Genomic DNA, 20,679 nt, shown 5'->3' on the forward strand with positions numbered 1-20,679 from the left:
AATTGAGGTGTGCAAACTCATGGTTCACCGATGATATTTGGACACGATATAATTTTATTCTAAAACTTATGCTATTTTATGAATTATATTGTGTAAAAAAAATTTTAGGACATTCGGTTTCAAGTTCCATGATACTTCAATTATGGGGGCGGATAGCTTGCTAATCGCCGACTGAGACTTCGGTTTTCAGTTACACTCAACCGGAATTTGAGGTTAAAACCGGAAAACGTGTCTAGTGTAAAAAACTAGCATGCCATTTTATAAAATCATAAAACGTTTTCACAAGGTCCAATTTTCCCTAAGGATCCAAAATTTTAAACCTTAATCACGAGTTTCTACTTTGTTTCTGTTTTCAGAATTTCATTTCGTGTGGTGTGCGTGTGATCCAATAAATATTGTGTAGTGTTTCCAACTTATTTCATATAGCGTGTGTTTCATTTCGTGTAGTGTGTGTTGTGTGATTTAATGTTCGATATGGAAAAATATGTAATGTTCCGATTCTATTTAGAAGATGTAATTGCTTGAGGACAAGCAACGCTCAAGTGTGGGGTATTTTGATATTGCTTTAAACATACATATATTTCGACGTAATATCATTTATATTTCATCAGCTTTTACCGAAACTAAGACATTCAAATGCATAATTCACGAGAAAAATGACAAAAGTAAACACGAGCTTGAAGTTTGATAAAACAACGATAAAACGACGGATTTAAACCAAATATATATCAAGATAATGTTTACCCGAATGCAAGTTCAAGATGATCGAAGAGAAGAGTTCAAATGAAAAGTTCCAAGTCGATATACGTCAACACGGGATCAACAAAGAACAAACGAAATAATAAAAATAAGAAAACTGTCGGGTACACTTACGCGGATCGTGTGGTTTTCCACGCGAAATGCGTAGTAATTTGTTCCTACGCGAAACGTATGGATGTCTACATGAAACGCGTAATATCCTGTCCAGATTTAGATCTGAAATGAACATGGGACGGTTGCTTTTGAGTATATTACTATTACTTTTTCAGGCTTTACAGATGAATGGTAGTCCTTTTGACCTACTACTTGAATCTCAACTCTTATAATACGGAGTACTAGAACACATACAGAGAGACACAGTAGGAGTACGAGAAAGACACATTTCACACATACAATTTAACACAGTACACAAATTTAAGTCAGTACACATCAATATTATTTTCTAGTATCTTTTGTACTATGTATTAATTTTAGTTTCAAGATTCAATTTTTAGGATAGTTTCAGTTTTAAGGGTGTATTGTTCGTGATTAAGGGTATTATTGTATGAGTACAAGGGGTGTTGTTATTGTAATTTTCTACCGTTTAAAGTAAATGAGAGTGAAGATTTTCGTAAGTGTATCCTATTAAAATTATCGTTATCAATTTTTATCATTATTATTATGTTTGTATATTTATATTTTCATGTTTACCCTTGTATAATGAGTAGTTAATTTCCCTAGTGTTTGCTTAGATGTAGAGCCCCTAGTGAAATGGATTGTTATCATTTGTAAGAATTAAAATGTAACTTTAGTATTTTTAACATTGAGCCTAATTAAAAGAACCATTATTATGTATTTGAATATTTAACCCCTGTCACTTAATTTGTTAGATTAAAATAACGAAAGTTATTTTTATTTATATAAATTAAGCTTCAACATTAAAAGTGATCTAGACGAACTTATGACTAATTTACTAACACTAAATTAGAAGTAAGGTTCGGTGGTTTGGGTAATATCACTAGTCATATAATAGTGAAATTGTAAAAAGGGAAACCGTTATGATTTGGGTTTTGGCGAAAGTCAAAACTGGGTTGGGTCTCAATTTAAATACTTAAAGACTAGTAACTATCTAAATAGAATCCGATGAAAATTTGATTTAATTTAGTTAGTCATAACTTTATATTTATTCGAAAGAAAATATAAAGTTTATTACTAAAACATTTTAAATAGGGCTTAAACTCAAAAACAATCCATGGATCTAGAGGTGACACATTTAAGTAAACACCCCCATTTATAAATATTGTAAAATAATAATAATTATTATTATTATTATTTACGTATTATTATTATTATACACTAAAATTAAAAATATTTATCTAATTACTCAAATCTGTACCAGCACTGTTTGTCACATCGATTATATCATACGCGGATCGTGTATACATCACATGATAGACGTACGTTTTAAAACATTTGTGGAACGCGTACATCATTACGCGAAACGCGTAAGTATTAATACGAGTACTGTAGCAATTAGGTTAAAATCTAGGGTTTTAAATATTTTATTATTATATTTAAGTTATTAATTTATAATTAGTATTAATTATTATTATAATTTATAATTAGTAATTAGTTTATAATTAGTTAATTATTATAATTCCTATTAATTTATATTAATTTAATTAAAACATGTTATTTAGTTAATTTAAATAAATTTATATTATAATTGCTCAAAAAAAAATTCTAATCAATTAGTTTTATTAAAAGTTATTATTTTATTAATTATCATTTAGTAATAAACTTATTTTTATCACAAATAATATAGATTCATTTAGTTCATTTTTTTAATGATTATAAATCATATAATCTTGTAATTTTAATTAATAAGTAGTTCAATTAAATTAGGATTAAGTTATATTTTATTATTATTATTATGTAGTATTATAAATTCCTAACCCATAACCCCCTTTAAATAAGTTTAACTTCAAAGACTATTAAAAATCATTTAACACTGTCTCCCAGTGGAACGAACCGGATTTACCAACAAACTAAACTACGCGAATAGGACTAGTTGCCTATATGTGTGAAATCAACCTGAATTCATTAAAACATCATATATACAATAAATCAATTCGTGTAACAAAATAACTCAAATCCGTTCATAAATAAAGGTACTGTTTCAACGCATCAACTTTTTGGTACTGCTTATACAATACCATATATACAATAAATCATTTTATTATTATATTTAAGTTATTAATTTATAATTAGTATTAATTATCATAATTTATAATTAGTAATTAGTTTATAATTAGTTAATTATTAAAATTCCTATTAATTTATATTAATTTAATTAAAACATGTTATTTAGTTAATTTAAATAAATTTATATTATAATTGCTCAAAACAAAATTCTAATCAATTAGTTTTATTAAAAGTTATTATTTTATTAATTATCATTTAGTAATAAACTTATTTTTATCACAAATAATATAGATTCATTTAGTTCATTTCTTTAATGATTATAAATCATATAATCTTGTAATTTTAATTAATAAGTAGTTAAATTAAATTAGGATTAAGTTATATTTTATTATTATTATGTAGTATTATAAATTCCTAATCAATAACCCCCTTTAAATAAGTTTAACTTCAAAGACTATTAAAAATCATTTAACACTGTCTCCCTGTGGAACGAACCGGATTTACCAACAAACTAAACTACGCGAATAGGACTAGTTGCCTATATGATGTACCCCATCTCATTTGTGACTACTTCCTCACAGCAATCTTCATCGATGACTACTTTCAACAATTCGTCAAGTTCAAGTTCTACATCGAATTCATCACCTTCACTCATTTGAGTGAAGTTCGAGGTGTCTATATTTAGTAATTCTTTCAATTCTTTTTCAACACAACAATCCATAATATCTAACTTATAACATTCATCATTGGAGGAGATAGGTTGTTTCATAGCTTTGTCTATGTTTAGGGTAACTCTATCTTCCCCTACACATAGACTAAGCTTTTTATCTTTAACACGCACAATTGCGTCAGCGGTATTTAGAAATGGTCGCCCTAGAATTAGGGGAACCTTACTATCTTCTTCCATTTCAAGGACAGCGAAGTCGGCAGGAAAGATTAAATGATTGACTTTAACCGGTAGGTTTTCGGCAATACCAATAGGATAGTTAAAAGTTCTATCTGCTAGGCGTATACACATCCTAGTTGGTTTTAGATCTCCTAGGTTTAGTTTTAAGTACAAGGAGTGTGGCATAAGATTGATACTTGCGCCTAAGTCAGCTAATGTATCGTACATTACTGAATCTCCCATCAGACACGGAATAATGAAACTACCAGGATCTCCGAGTTTCGGTGGCATCTTTTGCTTTTGCAAAATTGCTGAGCATTCCTCATTGAGGAATGTGGTTAAAACTTCTTCATATTTACCTTTATCGGCTATGAGATCCTTGATAAACCTTCCATAATTTGGCATACCCCTAAGAACTTCCGCGAGTGGCATGTTAATGCTAATTTTCTTGATCATATCTGCAAATCTCTGATATTGGCTCGCGAGTTTGTCTTTATTTAATGCCTTCGGGTATGGAATAGGTGCCTTGTGCACCTTTATAGGTGTTTCTTCACTTTTCTTTGATATGATCTCAGGTGGATCATTTTTCTCTTATTCTTTCTCAACATGCTCATCTATATCAAAAGGTTCTTGTAAACTAGAAGAAGATAAAGGAACTTCTGAGGTCTTACTAGTTTCTGGGTTAACAATTAAACCACTTCTAGTAGTTATAGCATTTACATGCTCATTCCTTGTTTGATTGTTGTTGGGATTCACTTGAGTATTTGAGGGGAGAGCGCCTGGTGGCCTCTCTGATAGTAACTGTGATATCCTTCCAACATCTCTTTCTAAATTCTGAATCGTAGCTTGTTGATTTCGAATTTGTTGAGTTTGAATTTCTGCAGTTTGCTCGTGCTTAACCATAAAATCTCTTAAGAGATCTTTTAAACCGGATTTCTTTTTGGGTTGTGGTTGCATAAGTGCTTGTGGTTGTGGTTGATTGTGTTGGAAATTATTTTGATAAATTCGTTGAGGTTGATTTCGGTTGTTTAGGTTATTGTAACCTGGTGGTGGATTTCTTTGATTTTGATTTTGATTTTGGAAATTTCGGTTATTTTGGTAAACCGGATTTCCTCCTTGATAGTTATTATTATTTAAACCTGAAGGTCCTCTTATTTGATAGTTGTTAATTGGAGGATATTTTCGGTTATTTGATTATATCGCTGGAAAATCGTTGAAATTCATTTCACCTTTTCGCAAGTAACCTAGGAAATTTGCTTGCTCTTCCATCGTTGTTTTATCACAATCTCTAGTAAGATGGGGGCCTTGGCACATTTCACATCCTACCCTAATAGCATGCATTTCCTTGGTTACTTTCTCAATTTGTCTTGCTTGATTTGCCATTTGAACTTTTAAAGAAGCAATTTCATCATTGCTTTCGATATTAGCAACGGTTGATGATCTAGAGAATTCTATCTCTTGATGCCAATTATGGGAATGTGCTGCTATATCGACAATGATTGTGTGAGCGTCTTCTGGTGTTTTCTTCATGATCGAACCTCCAGCTACAACATCGATATCTTTACGGGTAGCTACATTTACTCCTTTATAGAATATTTGGACTTTTTGGAATGTATTCTGTGATGACCCGGAAATTTTCGACTAAATTTAAACTTAATCTTTATATGATTTCGACACGATAAGCAAAGTCTGTAATGTGAGTATCAGAATTTTTGAACTGTTTACATGGATAACATTTACCCTTCGACTATGTCCGATGATTCACGAACGATTGTGTGTAAATATATATATATATATATATATATATATATATATATATATATATATATATATATATATATATATATATATATATATATATATATATATATATATATATATATATATATATATATATATATATATATATATATATATATATATATATATTAAATTTTCAAATGTGTTATTATATAAAATAAGTATTACATAATTAATAATATGCAAGGTTAGTATATTAAATGTAATTACAAGTTAAGAATTAGTTGTATTAGTAATATTATTGTTATTTTCAATACTAATATTAATATTAGTATTATTAGTATTATTATTATCATTAATGTTATTATTAATATTAGTATTATTATTATAAACATTATGATTAATAAATATCATCATTCTTGTTATTTATAATACTATTATTATTTATATTAATAATATTAAAAGAGTTATTATTATTAATATATATATTTATATTTATATTTATTAATTATTAATATTAATATTAATGATATATAAAAAATGGATAGTATACAGACAGTTTCCAAAATCAGTTGCAGATCACTCTCAACTTTTATCAATTTTTGTTTCTTGTCTACAATTTGTTATCTGTCAATTTCAAGGTACATTACAGAATAAAATTTATTCCTTATATAGATATATGCATTTGAGAAAGATAGAAAACTAAAAATAAGCTCGACACTCTGTACATTCATCTTTTTCACCATATTTTGATTTCGAATGAATTTCCAAAATGTAATAATGCAGTCTTGTTAGGAATCATCTATCTAAACTATCTGTAAGTTTTCAATCTTCAATTCTTTCTATCAATTTCTAATTTGAGAGTCAAAGTTTTGGTTTTCAAAGTCAACTAAGTGTTCTTGAATCAAATTCGAGTTTGTTTTGATATCTCCAGTTAATTTGATGATTCATAAAGTTTATAGGAATGATTTGCAACACAATTCATGTTGTAATCATAACCTATAACACTCTTAATCTAAAAATCAATTTTTGAGTTCTTGAGTTCTTCACAGTAATATACACTAACGTAAATTCGAAACAAATTTCAAAAACTAAAAATGCAGAGTTGTTAGGAATCATTTACTTAAACTTCCTGCAGAATCTCAAGTTCCAATTCTTAATAACGAATTCGAATTTGCGAGTCAAAGTTAAATTGTCAAAAGTCAACTGTTTTGTTCTTGGAGAAATTAGAGCTTGTTTTGATGTTTTAAGTTAAATTGATGATTTTGATAGATTTTAGGAATGATTTGAAACATGTTTCATGTTGTAAAGATTGTCCAGAACGAACTCAAAATTGAAAACAAATTTTTTTTTTCCTAGCTACCAGCAAAGCAGTAGGATTTTGTGTGTTTTTTTTCTCATTTTTTTTATATCATGAACACATTTTTTTTTTGTTTCATGTTGTTTACAAGTCATAAATGAAAACCCAATCGATTGTTGTTGAGTTTTTGCCCCCGTTTGATTTTAAACTTGGTGAAGAAGATGATGAACTAAGATGAAAGAAATACTAGATATATATGTTTGGGTTGCCTTATAAGTCAGAAAAACATGGATGGCAGAATGGTTAAGGGTGTTTGCGGGTGGGCGAGAGGTCTCGAGTTCGAGCCCTGTTTGGGGCAGTTTTTTTTAGAAAAGCTCTTTGAAGGTAGTTCTCATTTCTAAAATTAATATTATTATTATTATTGTTATTATTAGTAGTAATATAATTATTACTATTATTATTACTAAAATAAGAATTTATGATCATTTAATAGTATTGTTATTATGATTGTTATTATTAGTATTATATAAATATTATTATCACCATATAAGTATGATAATCATTATTATCATTATTATTACTAGTATCATACTATTAGTATTATTATACTAGTATCATACTATTAGTATTATTATTATTACCCTTAGTCAGGTATTTCTACGATTATTAATTTTGCAAAACAAAAGATATATATGTAAATATATTATAACATAAAATACACTAATATTACATAAAAATTATGTTTCAACTAATATTATTGATATAACATTAATTAAATATCAAATAAGTATCATAATATATTATGAGAATAATTAATACATAACAAATATATAAACTTAATTGATTTATACTATAATGTGTTAATACTTGATATAGGTTCGTGAATCCGAGGCCAACCCTGCATTGTTCAATGTCGTCATATGTATTTTTACTACAAAATATATTATAGTGAGTTTCATTATTCCCTTTTTATATACATTTTTGGGCTGAGAATACATGCAAATACTTTATTAACTATTTTACAATATTTATATGTGTGAGTTTCATTATTCCCTTTTTATATACATTTTTGGGCTGAGAATACATGCAAATGATTTATTAACTATTTTACAATATTTATATGTGTGAGTTTCATTTGATCCATTTTACTCTTTACATTTTTGGGGCTGAGAATACATGCAAATGTTTTATTAACTATTTTACAATAATTATATGCGTGAGTTTCATTTGCTCCCTTTTTAATTGCTTTTGCAATATATATTTTTGGGCTGAGAATACATGCGCAACTTTTATAAATGTTTTACGAAATAGACACAAGTAATCGAAACTACATTATATGGTTGAATTATCGAAATCGAATATGCCCCTTTTTATTAAGTCTGGTAATCTAAGAATTAGGGAACAGACACCCTAATTGACGCGAACTCTAAAGATAGATCTATCGGGCCCAACAAGCCCCATCCAAAGTACCGGATGCTTTAGTACTTCGAAATTTATATCATGTCCGAAGGAGGATCCCGGAATGATGGGGATATTCTTATATGCATATTGTGAATGTCGGTTACCAGGTGTTCAATCCACATGAATGATATTTTTGTCTCTATGCATGGGACGTATGATTATGAGAAATGGAAGTATGAAATCTTGTGGTCTATTAAAATTATGAAATGATTCTTTATGATAAACTAATGAACTCACCAACCTTTTGGTTGACACTTTAAATCATGTTTATTCTCAGGTACGAAAGAAATCTTCCGCTGTGCATTTGCTCATATTAGAGATATTACTTGGAGTCATTCATGACATATTTCAAAAGATGTTGCATTCGAGTCGTTGAGTTCATCAAGATTATTATTAAGTCAATTATATTTGGATATATTATGAAATGCTTTACATGCCTGTCAACTGTCGATGTAACGAAAGTTTGTCTTTTAAAAACGAATGCAATGTTTGTAAAATTTATCATATAGAGGTCAATTACCTCGCGATGTAATCAACTGTTGTGAATCGTTTGTAATCGATATGGACTTCATCCAGATGGATTAGGATGGGTCTCTACATATTCAACCCGTGTTGAGGACATACCCTAAGCATTTTGTTGAATTGGGTCCAAGCTTCCAAAAGGGTCTCATTAAACTTTTGCTTGAAGTGATTTATATCACTTTGTAATTTTGCTGCTTTTGAAGCAGGGAAGAATTCTGACAAAAACTTGTCCATCATATCATTCCAATCTTCGATATAACCTTCTGGTAAAGAGTCTAACCAATCTCTTGCATCGTCTTTTAGGGACTATGGAAAGATTTTCAAAAATGCGACTTCATCGGAGACATCCTTAATTTTGAATAGCTTGCAAATGCTTACAAACTTACAAAGATGCTCGTTAGCATCCTCATTTGGATCTCCACCGAATTGGCATGTATTAGTCACCATGTGAAGGAATTGACCTTTTATTTCAAAGCTGTCAGTCATCGTAGGTTGGATAATTGCGTGGCCTTGACCTGTTCTTGTCGCCTTCATTAGTGCTTCCATCGTTTGATTTGTAACAGCCATCTCTTCTTCTTCCTTAATAACTGGCTCTATGATTGGTTGAATATCTGGTTCAGAGTTAGAATCTAATGAAAGTGATTCTAAATCCTCAGCAAGAGATTCTACTTCTTGAGCTCTTAAACGTTCGTGAATTTCTCTTTCGGGTTCAGGATATGGAGGAGTTAATTTAGTGTTGGAGGAACATAAATTCATGCATTAATTTCTATTATGAAATCATAACACCAAAAGCTTTTCTAGGAATGAATTCCTATAAAAGGATCGAATAACCTAAAGTCTATTAAAATCTTTTAAATAAAACTGCTCCCCGACAGCGGCGCCAAAAAGTTGATGCGTTGAAACAGTACCTTTATTTATGAACGGATTTGAGTTATTTTGTTACACGAATTGATTTATTGTATATATGGTGTTTTAATGAATTCAGGTTGATTTCACACATATAGGTAACTAGTCCTATTTGCGTAGTTTAGTTTGTTGTAAAATCTGGTTCGTTCCACAGGGAGACAGTGTTAAATGATTTTTAATAGTCTTTGAAGTTAAACTTATTTAAAGGGGGTTATGGATTAGGAATTTATAATACTACATAATAATAATAAAATATAACTTAATCCTAATTTAATTGAACTACTTATTAATTAAAATTGCAAGATTATAGGATTTATAATCATTAAAGAAATGAACTAAATGAATCTATATTATTTGTGATAAAAATAAGTTTATTACTAAATGATAATTAATAAAATAATAACTTTTAATAAAACTAATTGATTAGAATTTTGTTTTGAGCAATTATAATATAAATTTATTTAAATTAACTAAATAACATGTTTTAATTAAATTAATATAAATTAATAGGAATTATAATAATTAACTAATTATAAAGTAATTAATAATTATAAATTATAATAATTAATACTAATTATAAATTAATAACTTAAATATAATAATAAAATATTTAAAACCCTAGATTTTAACCTAATTGCTACAGTACTCGTATTAATACTTACGCGTTTCACGTAATGATGTACGCGTTCCACATATGTTTTAAAACGTACTCGTATCGTGTGATGTATACACGATCCGCGTATGATATAATCGATGTGACAAACAGTGCTGGTACAGATTTGAGTAATTAGATAAATATTTTTAATTTTAGTGTATAATAATAATACGTAAATAATAATAATAATAATAATAATAATAATAATAATAATAATAATAATAATAATAATAATAATAATAATAATAATAATAATAATAATTGTAACCACCTGTTTTTTTTTTTTTAAGTCACAGCGGAAGTCCTGTTTATATAATATGACGCGTAATACAAACGACACCGGTATTACATTACCTTAATATCATATCAAATATTAAAAGTCTGTTACATATATAAAAACCATGTGTTACGTTAAGCAAAGACACCAGTAACAAAAGACACGACATCAGAGTTACGACTTGTCAAACATATCATCCCGCATTCCATCTTCACCCTGGTATCTAACAAGCAATCGTACTGAACCTGCAAGGGTGGAAATGTGGGGGATTAGCACAACTGCTAAGTGAATGAAACTATCTAACAGCTAAGCATATAGTATCAAACATGCCAGGTCATCTATTGCTACATGCGTCAGCAAACAACTAATAGCAACACAAGGATCGGCGGCTTGTACGGGCACACGACTCGTAGCTGATCGGGCTACAGTCTACCGATAGTCCCTCCTACCGGATTACCTGCATAACCGTCCAGACGCAATACGTGCGTCCTTCTATGCTATACTGAACATCCGTAGGACTTGGACCCAACCTAGCCTGGCCTCGGTTGACCTCGTGCGGACCCCACCTAGCCTAGCCTCAGTGGAATCCCCAGCTAGCCTGGCCTCACTGGTGCTCACAAAATAGTGCACAGAGATCACACACAACATCATGGCAAACTATCTAGTGTACATAGGCATACAACGCTAACTATGCATGGCACTAGGCTATCAACAGTATAAACTAACAGTAGCATCGCTTGCTACTCTATACTATAACCGGAGATAGTCCCACTCACCGATCGCCGGCAACTCGGTAGTCTAATGTCACCGAGTCTTCTCCTCGTTTGTATCACCTGAGAATAAACACTGAACAAGTTAGTAAACCGCACCATATTTACTAACTATATCTCGTTCTATATATATATATATATATATATATATATATATATATACACACACACACACACACACACACACACACACACACACTACCCCCACACACATATGTACACAATATATATTTATACACACACACACACACACACACACACACACACACTATATATATATATATATATATATATATATATATATATATATATATATATATATATATATATATTCATATACAAAACGCCTAAACCCATTCGAACGGGTCGCAAGCAAAACGGTTAATCAACACATATATGCACACTTATATATACGTATACATACTTATATATACATATATATACACTCTTACATATATACACTTCTATATACCCTAAACATGTCCAAACGAGCGGGTCATGAGCCACACGGGTGGTCAAACAACATACACAAACCATAAAACCAAGATACGAACAACCGAGCTGCGCACCACGCCAAGCCACTGCGCGCCACGCGGGCGAACAGCAGCAAAACAACGGCGGACAGCAGCTATTAAGCTGCAACAGCAGCTGAAAACAGCAGCAGCAAACTCTGCTGTCCAGCTGGGTTTCGACCCCAAAATTTATGTTTCGAGCAGCGTTTTAGACAATAAATATATTCACAATGATACACAACATATATACAATATTTAACTAACATCTAACAAGTTAAATGACACACTTATGAACATGATTTAACACAAATTGTACACATAAACCTATTAAAACCCAAGTCAAAACCAACAAATGGGTCACGAGCTAAATGAGTAACCAAAACCTTATAAGCACACTTAAACATATACATAAACTTATATAATCATATAAGTCAATCAAATGGGTCAACGGTCAATACGGGCGATCGGTATTATATACATACACATATATATTCATACATATATATTTATACGAAATGCCTAACACCGTTTGACCGGGTCACGAGTAAAATTAGTAATCCACAAAAGTCCGCTTTTACCACTTATAACCAAATTTATAGACTAACAAATGGGTCACGATAAAAACAAGCACTCCTAAATTAATATGAATGGATCGGGGTCCAAACCAGTAACCAAAACACCTCATGCACCAAAAAAAAAAACGCAAACCACCGCCCCCCGGCCGCCAACCACCACCGCTGGCTGCCAGCTGCAGCCGGCAGCGGCGGTCAGCCGCCGGAACAGAAACAGTAACAGCAGCTACGGCTGCTGTTTCACTATGGTGCACCCCCCATTTTTGCTATTTCTTTAAATTTTAAGCCAAATACAAGTGTACAACCAATTACTAACAACCATAACCAAAATCAATAAATCAAGCACCAATTGCATCTTTTTTTACAAACTAGCAAAATCCTAGAAAACAAGGATAAATGCACAAAATTAAAGACAAACCTTTGCTAGATGCTAAAGGAAGAAAGAAACCATGAATGGAGCTTGTAATTTTCATCACCATCTTCATAAATAAAAACTAGATTTATGTTGGTGATGGTGGGTTTAATCGCGACAGGAAAAGAGAGGGAGGGAAGGAAAAGCCACCATTTTCAAGCTTTGCAATTTATTTCATCTTCATCATTAAAATTAAAGATAGGGTTTATACATGTGTGTGTGTGTGTTGGTGTCGTGAATGAAAGAAGAAAGAAAGGGAAAACCACAAATGGTAAGAAGAATACAAGGGGTGCGGTTTTTAACATTAAAAGGGGTATTAAATCCCATACCCGATAAAACACGGGTATTTACCTGTTTTCAGAAACGCAAAACTCCACGGTCGGGGCTCAAACGAAGTCCAAATTTAATAAATAAAATATATCTGTGACCCTTGTCATAAAACACACACGCTGAACTAATAATAAATTAAAAACACCCAACAATTTATTAATTCATTAAAATGCTATTTAAAACACTAAACGGACAAAAAGGGCAAAATACGTAATTTTTACCTAGGCCCGACATCAGGATGTTACAAATCTACCCCCCTTAAAGAGATTCCGTCCTCGGAATCCGGTCCGTCAAAGTCAACAAAGGTCATGGGTACTATAACCACCTCAACAGGTCACAACTAGACTTAAGTCGAAGTATTTCTTACGGTCGTATGCCTTACAAAGCTTTGTCCTTATCTCGTGGGTTTAAAATTAACTTACCCAAGCCTAGGTTCTACATACTAACCTCTCGAGCCATCACTAACGACTCTCTACATTGTATCTATCACTCATGATTTGGGGTTATCCCGCGTCATGTTCATCGAATTTCCCAAATCAACTCATTCGAAACACTGATTAATGACTATCATTTACCTTAGAACACCCAAAGTTAGCTAATTTCATCACTACAATTTTGCTAAGTCAACTCGGATCATACTTAATTATCCAAACTCCGTAATTTAATACGTGTTTCAATCCTAATATTCAATAGATTTATTGAAATTCGCTTATCTGAGTCAATATTCACCCAATTATTCAACGACTAGTTTGCATATCTGGTCCACTCATCCATCGTGACCCACTTACCAACACAGTTCCAAGTCAAATCTAATCACTTAAATCACGAATCCTGAGTATAGAATAACCATCATTCCATACCGGAAGTAATTATCTACTGGTTAATTTCCTAAAATAACCTTAATTCTTCTGTCCGACATCGTTAAAGTTACTCCTCAAAGGTCATGACTAGGTTAAGATTCCATCAGAATCCTCAATCCCAACCTATTAAGTCAATAACTTACAAAAATCTAGGTACATTATCTTCGTCGGTACCAAATCATTAAAGTCAACCCTTGGTCAAAATCCTCTGAAATTCAAAATAGACTATTAATCACTACACCTCCTCCGAATCCCGAAACTACGGTATGATTTACCATGATGTATTTCGTTGGCCAGGCGTAATACATCATACCAAATCATATCTTCAATTCGGGTATTTCGGAACAAGACCCTAATCGAGTCCGTCAATCGATCGCAGTCTATTTACTTTGATCACTGACAGTTATAATCCACTAATAATAAATATATTCTAAACTCGGGGTTTCTAAATTTGTTATCCGATTACAACTATCCTGGCACATTTTCACTGTTCAAATGTACTCAACTAATCCTTCTTTCGCAACACACTAGTACTTTCAAACACTTCTCTCTAAGTCTTCTACTGTCACAATACCCCCTGAACATGGTATTATCAACTTATATTGATTCATCCTTAAGTGATACTATCGCAACTCAGAGTCTCTAAGTCTTCAATTCACATCCAAAACTCAATCCTCAGTCCAGCCGAAGTCCGTCTCTACCTACCCAATAGACCAATACAAGGAAACAGCATGCACTTACATTCTAAAGACCACGCACAAGGTCACAACAGGTCAAGGAAGGAAGAAAGTTCCTTAGGACAACCCTACGGGTTTTACATGATAAGTCCAGTCATACAAGGATGCTACTGGTCCAGTTACATCTAATGGTTCTGTCACTGTCTATTAACCATACAGACTATGTCTCAAAAGGCCACTAACTAAGGCTCACGTCTCTGGTCAAGACATAAGGGAACTATGATCCTAAAACAGTCCATGCGGGCACTACGTGTATCCCGTCAGTTAACAGTCAATGATAAAGAAAAAGACTTCCTACAAGTCTTAGTTCCCACTAACGGATCTTGCATAGCAGCATAAACTAAATCTGAACTAACATGCCAATCACATTCAGGATAGCTATCCAATACCTAAAGCAAGGCACTATTACAACAATATTAACATGTCACATCAACAGGTTGCACGCATTACAAATAACCTGTTTCAACTAGGATGGCAACCTATTACAAAAATTAAGTCACTATTCACTACTAAGCAGGAAACTAGTCTAAGGCCATCTATATAGTTTCCACTACATTAAACAACATTTGTCTAGCATAGATTTTCACATTGACGACTTACTATACGCAACTACTAATTATCAACTGTAATAATAAAATCGCAAAAGTGTAATAAACACATACCGTTAGTCGAGTCGTTATATGTATCACCAGCCTCTGCCACCATCTGGTATGCTCCAACTGTATCCACTGTGGGGTTTCTTCTCTCTTGTCCGACCACAAGAGCAGAAGGTTACCCGGCTGATGAAATTTGTGTCCCAGACCCCGCCCCAGAACTCTACATCTGATCTGTTGAAACACCGACATGCTCCGTGTACCATACACTGACCCATCCGTCCAAAACCGCCTCTGAAGGATAATAACTGAACTTTCTAATCTATCTTACCACAACTCACCTACTTCACCGTTAAAAGAATCGTATCGCGAAGTAGGGCACCATCACACCCTACTCCTCACATAGAACCCGTACCTTCCTGCCTTGGTCCTTCTATTGGGTTAAATCCATAAGAGTTCCTTAATTACTGAATGATTTTTGACCCGCAATACCTAAGGGGTCAACTACCAACCAACTGTCCAACTGAACCCCTTCTTCTGTATTATTATTACTATTTTATTATTTATTTATTTATTATTATTATTATTTTATTATTTTATATTTTATATATTTTTTTTTACCCTCTGCAGTTTCACCTAAGCGAAACTGAACACCCGCCTAACACTATCTAACCGTCTGATCCAAAGGTACAATACTTGGGTCCACCTGCACTTACTATTCTAACTCATATTTAACTTATATTACCTAACCGAAATCCCTTGGTAACTGACCTTACAACCAAGACATCATTCCTTACAACCCTGACATCTGTTTATGAGATTCTTTACCTAATACACATACGTACTCTGAAGCTCTGACTGTTCCAGGGGCGTTGGGGGTCACAGCGTCACCGTCACTATCAGCCATACCTGTACTGCACAACATCTCACACCAAAGCTTAGTATAACACTGGTTAGCAACTAACAACTAACACCGTTATACCTATCTTATTCACTTAACCCATCTCCCAAGATATGTTTGACTCGACACATGATTTGGGAACATGTCACTTCCGTGAACACGATGCCAAATCCACGCTCTGATACCACAATTGTAACCACCTGTTTTTTTTTTTTTAAGTCACAGCGGAAGTCCTGTTTATATAATATGACGCGTAATACAAACGACACCGGTATTACATTACCTTAATATCATATCAAATATTAAAAGTCTGTTACATATATAAAAACCATGTGTTACGTTAAGCAAAGACACCAGTAACAAAAGACACGACATCAGAGTTACGACTTGTCAAACATATCATCCCGCATTCCATCTTCACCCTGGTATCTAACAAGCAATCGTACTGAACCTGCAAGGGTGGAAATGTGGGGGATTAGCACAACTGCTAAGTGAATGAAACTATCTAACAGCTAAGCATATAGTATCAAACATGCCAGGTCATCTATTGCTACATGCGTCAGCAAACAACTAATAGCAACACAAGGATCGGCGGCTTGTACGGGCACACGACTCGTAGCTGATCGGGCTACAGTCTACCGATAGTCCCTCCTACCGGATTACCTGCATAACCGTCCAGACGCAATACGTGCGTCCTTCTATGCTATACTGAACATCCGTAGGACTTGGACCCAACCTAGCCTGGCCTCGGTTGACCTCGTGCGGACCCCACCTAGCCTAGCCTCAGTGGAATCCCCAGCTAGCCTGGCCTCACTGGTGCTCACAAAATAGTGCACAGAGATCACACACAACATCATGGCAAACTATCTAGTGTACATAGGCATACAACGCTAACTATGCATGGCACTAGGCTATCAACAGTATAAACTAACAGTAGCATCGCTTGCTACTCTATACTATAACCGGAGATAGTCCCACTCACCGATCGCCGGCAACTCGGTAGTCTAATGTCACCGAGTCTTCTCCTCGTTTGTATCACCTGAGAATAAACACTGAACAAGTTAGTAAACCGCACCATATTTACTAACTATATCTCGTTCTATATATATATATATATATATATATATATATATATATATATATATATATATATACACACACACACACACACACACACACACACACACACTACCCCCACACACATATGTACACAATATATATTTATACACACACACACACACACACACACACACACACACACACTATATATATATATATATATATATATATATATATATATATATATATATATATATATATATATATATATATATATTCATATACAAAACGCCTAAACCCATTCGAACGGGTCGCAAGCAAAACGGTTAATCAACACATATATGCACACTTATATATACGTATACATACTTATATATACATATATATACACTCTTACATATATACACTTCTATATACCCTAAACATGTCCAAACGAGCGGGTCATGAGCCACACGGGTGGTCAAACAACATACACAAACCATAAAACCAAGATACGAACAACCGAGCTGCGCACCACGCCAAGCCACTGCGCGCCACGCGGGCGAACAGCAGCAAAACAACGGCGGACAGCAGCTATTAAGCTGCAACAGCAGCTGAAAACAGCAGCAGCAAACTCTGCTGTCCAGCTGGGTTTCGACCCCAAAATTTATGTTTCGAGCAGCGTTTTAGACAATAAATATATTCACAATGATACACAACATATATACAATATTTAACTAACATCTAACAAGTTAAATGACACACTTATGAACATGATTTAACACAAATTGTACACATAAACCTATTAAAACCCAAGTCAAAACCAACAAATGGGTCACGAGCTAAATGAGTAACCAAAACCTTATAAGCACACTTAAACATATACATAAACTTATATAATCATATAAGTCAATCAAATGGGTCAACGGTCAATACGGGCGATCGGTATTATATACATACACATATATATTCATACATATATATTTATACGAAATGCCTAACACCGTTTGACCGGGTCACGAGTAAAATTAGTAATCCACAAAAGTCCGCTTTTACCACTTATAACCAAATTTATAGACTAACAAATGGGTCACGATAAAAACAAGCACTCCTAAATTAATATGAATGGATCGGGGTCCAAACCAGTAACCAAAACACCTCATGCACCAAAAAAAAAAACGCAAACCACCGCCCCCCGGCCGCCAACCACCACCGCTGGCTGCCAGCTGCAGCCGGCAGCGGCGGTCAGCCGCCGGAACAGAAACAGTAACAGCAGCTACGGCTGCTGTTTCACTATGGTGCACCCCCCATTTTTGCTATTTCTTTAAATTTTAAGCCAAATACAAGTGTACAACCAATTACTAACAACCATAACCAAAATCAATAAATCAAGCACCAATTGCATCTTTTTTTACAAACTAGCAAAATCCTAGAAAACAAGGATAAATGCACAAAATTAAAGACAAACCTTTGCTAGATGCTAAAGGAAGAAAGAAACCATGAATGGAGCTTGTAATTTTCATCACCATCTTCATAAATAAAAACTAGATTTATGTTGGTGATGGTGGGTTTAATCGCGACAGGAAAAGAGAGGGAGGGAAGGAAAAGCCACCATTTTCAAGCTTTGCAATTTATTTCATCTTCATCATTAAAATTAAAGATAGGGTTTATACATGTGTGTGTGTGTGTTGGTGTCGTGAATGAAAGAAGAAAGAAAGGGAAAACCACAAATGGTAAGAAGAATACAAGGGGTGCGGTTTTTAACATTAAAAGGGGTATTAAATCCCATACCCGATAAAACACGGGTATTTACCTGTTTTCAGAAACGCAAAACTCCACGGTCGGGGCTCAAACGAAGTCCAAATTTAATAAATAAAATATATCTGTGACCCTTGTCATAAAACACACACGCTGAACTAATAATAAATTAAAAACACCCAACAATTTATTAATTCATTAAAATGCTATTTAAAACACTAAACGGACAAAAAGGGCAAAATACGTAATTTTTACCTAGGCCCGACATCAGGATGTTACAATAATTATTATTTTACAATATTTATAAATGGGGGTGTTTACTTAAATGTGTCACCTCTAGATCCATGGATTGTTTTTGAGTTTAAGCCCTATTTAAAATGTTTTAGTAATAAACTTTATATTTTTCTTTTGAATAAATATAAAGTTATGACTAACTAAATTAAATCTAATTTTCATCGGATTCTATTTAGATAGTTACTAGTCTTTAAGTATTTAAATTGAGACCCAACCCAGTTTTGACTTTCGCCAAAACCCAAATCATAACGGTTTCCCTTTTTACAATTTCACTATTATATGACTAGTGATATTACCCAAACCACCGAACCTTACTTCTAATTTAGTGTTAGTAAATTAGTCATAAGTTCGTCTAGATCACTTTTAATGTTGAAGCTTAATTTATATAAATAAAAATAACTTTAGTTATTTTAATCTAACAAATTAAGTGACAGGGGTTAAATATCCAAATACATAATAATGGTTCTTTTAATTAGGCTCAATGTTAAAAATACTAAAGTTACATTTTAATTCTTACAAATGATTAACAATTCATTTTACTAGGGGCTCTACATCTAAGCAAACACTAGGGAAATTAACTACTCATTATACTAGGGTAAACATGAAAATACAAATATACAAACATAATAATAATGATAAAAATTGATAGCGATAATTTTAATAGGATACACTTACGAAAATCTTCACTCTCATTTACTTTAAACGGTAGAAAATTACAATAACAACACCCCTTGTACTCGTACAATAATACCCTTAATCACGAACAATACACCCTTAAAACTGAAACTATCCTAAAAATTGAATCTTGAAACTGAAATTAATACAGAGTACAAAAGATACTAGAAAATAATATTGATGTGTACTGACTTAAATTTGTGTACTGTGGTAAATTGTATGTGTGAAATGTGTCTTTCTCGTACTCCTACTGTGTCTCTCTGTATGTGTTCTAGTACTCCGTATTATAAGAGTTGAGATTCAAGTAGTAGGTCAAAAGGACTACCATTCATCTGTAAAGCCTGAAAAAGTAATAGTAATATACTCAAAAGCAACCGTCCCATGTTCATTTCAGATCTGAATCTGGACAGGAGATTACGCGTTTCACGTAGACATCCACACGTTTCGCGTAGGAACAAATTACTACGCGTTTCTCGTGGAAAACCACACGATCGGCGTAAGTGTACCCGACAGTTTTCTTATTTTTATTTTTTGTTT

At 32.9% G+C, this 20,679-nt stretch overlaps 2 long non-coding RNA genes across 2 annotated transcripts; both read right to left on the bottom strand.

Moving 5' to 3' along the window:
- Positions 1 to 10,758: 10,758 nt before the first annotated feature.
- Positions 10,759 to 13,207, bottom strand: LOC139867461 (uncharacterized). The gene is made up of 3 exons (XR_011765843.1): positions 12,963 to 13,207; positions 11,467 to 11,523; positions 10,759 to 10,935 (listed from the first exon to the last, which is right to left on the bottom strand). It is a non-coding gene; the product is annotated as an uncharacterized lncRNA (long non-coding RNA).
- A 3,444-nt stretch (positions 13,208 to 16,651) lies between these two features.
- On the bottom strand, positions 16,652 to 19,128 carry LOC139867469 (uncharacterized). The gene is made up of 3 exons (XR_011765848.1): positions 18,884 to 19,128; positions 17,360 to 17,416; positions 16,652 to 16,828 (listed from the first exon to the last, which is right to left on the bottom strand). It is a non-coding gene; the product is annotated as an uncharacterized lncRNA (long non-coding RNA).
- Between the last annotated feature and the right edge of the window lie 1,551 nt (positions 19,129 to 20,679).

Source organism: Rutidosis leptorrhynchoides, chromosome 1 (assembly GCF_046630445.1).
Source record: "Rutidosis leptorrhynchoides isolate AG116_Rl617_1_P2 chromosome 1, CSIRO_AGI_Rlap_v1, whole genome shotgun sequence".
Taxonomy (NCBI): Eukaryota; Viridiplantae; Streptophyta; class Magnoliopsida; order Asterales; family Asteraceae; genus Rutidosis; species Rutidosis leptorrhynchoides.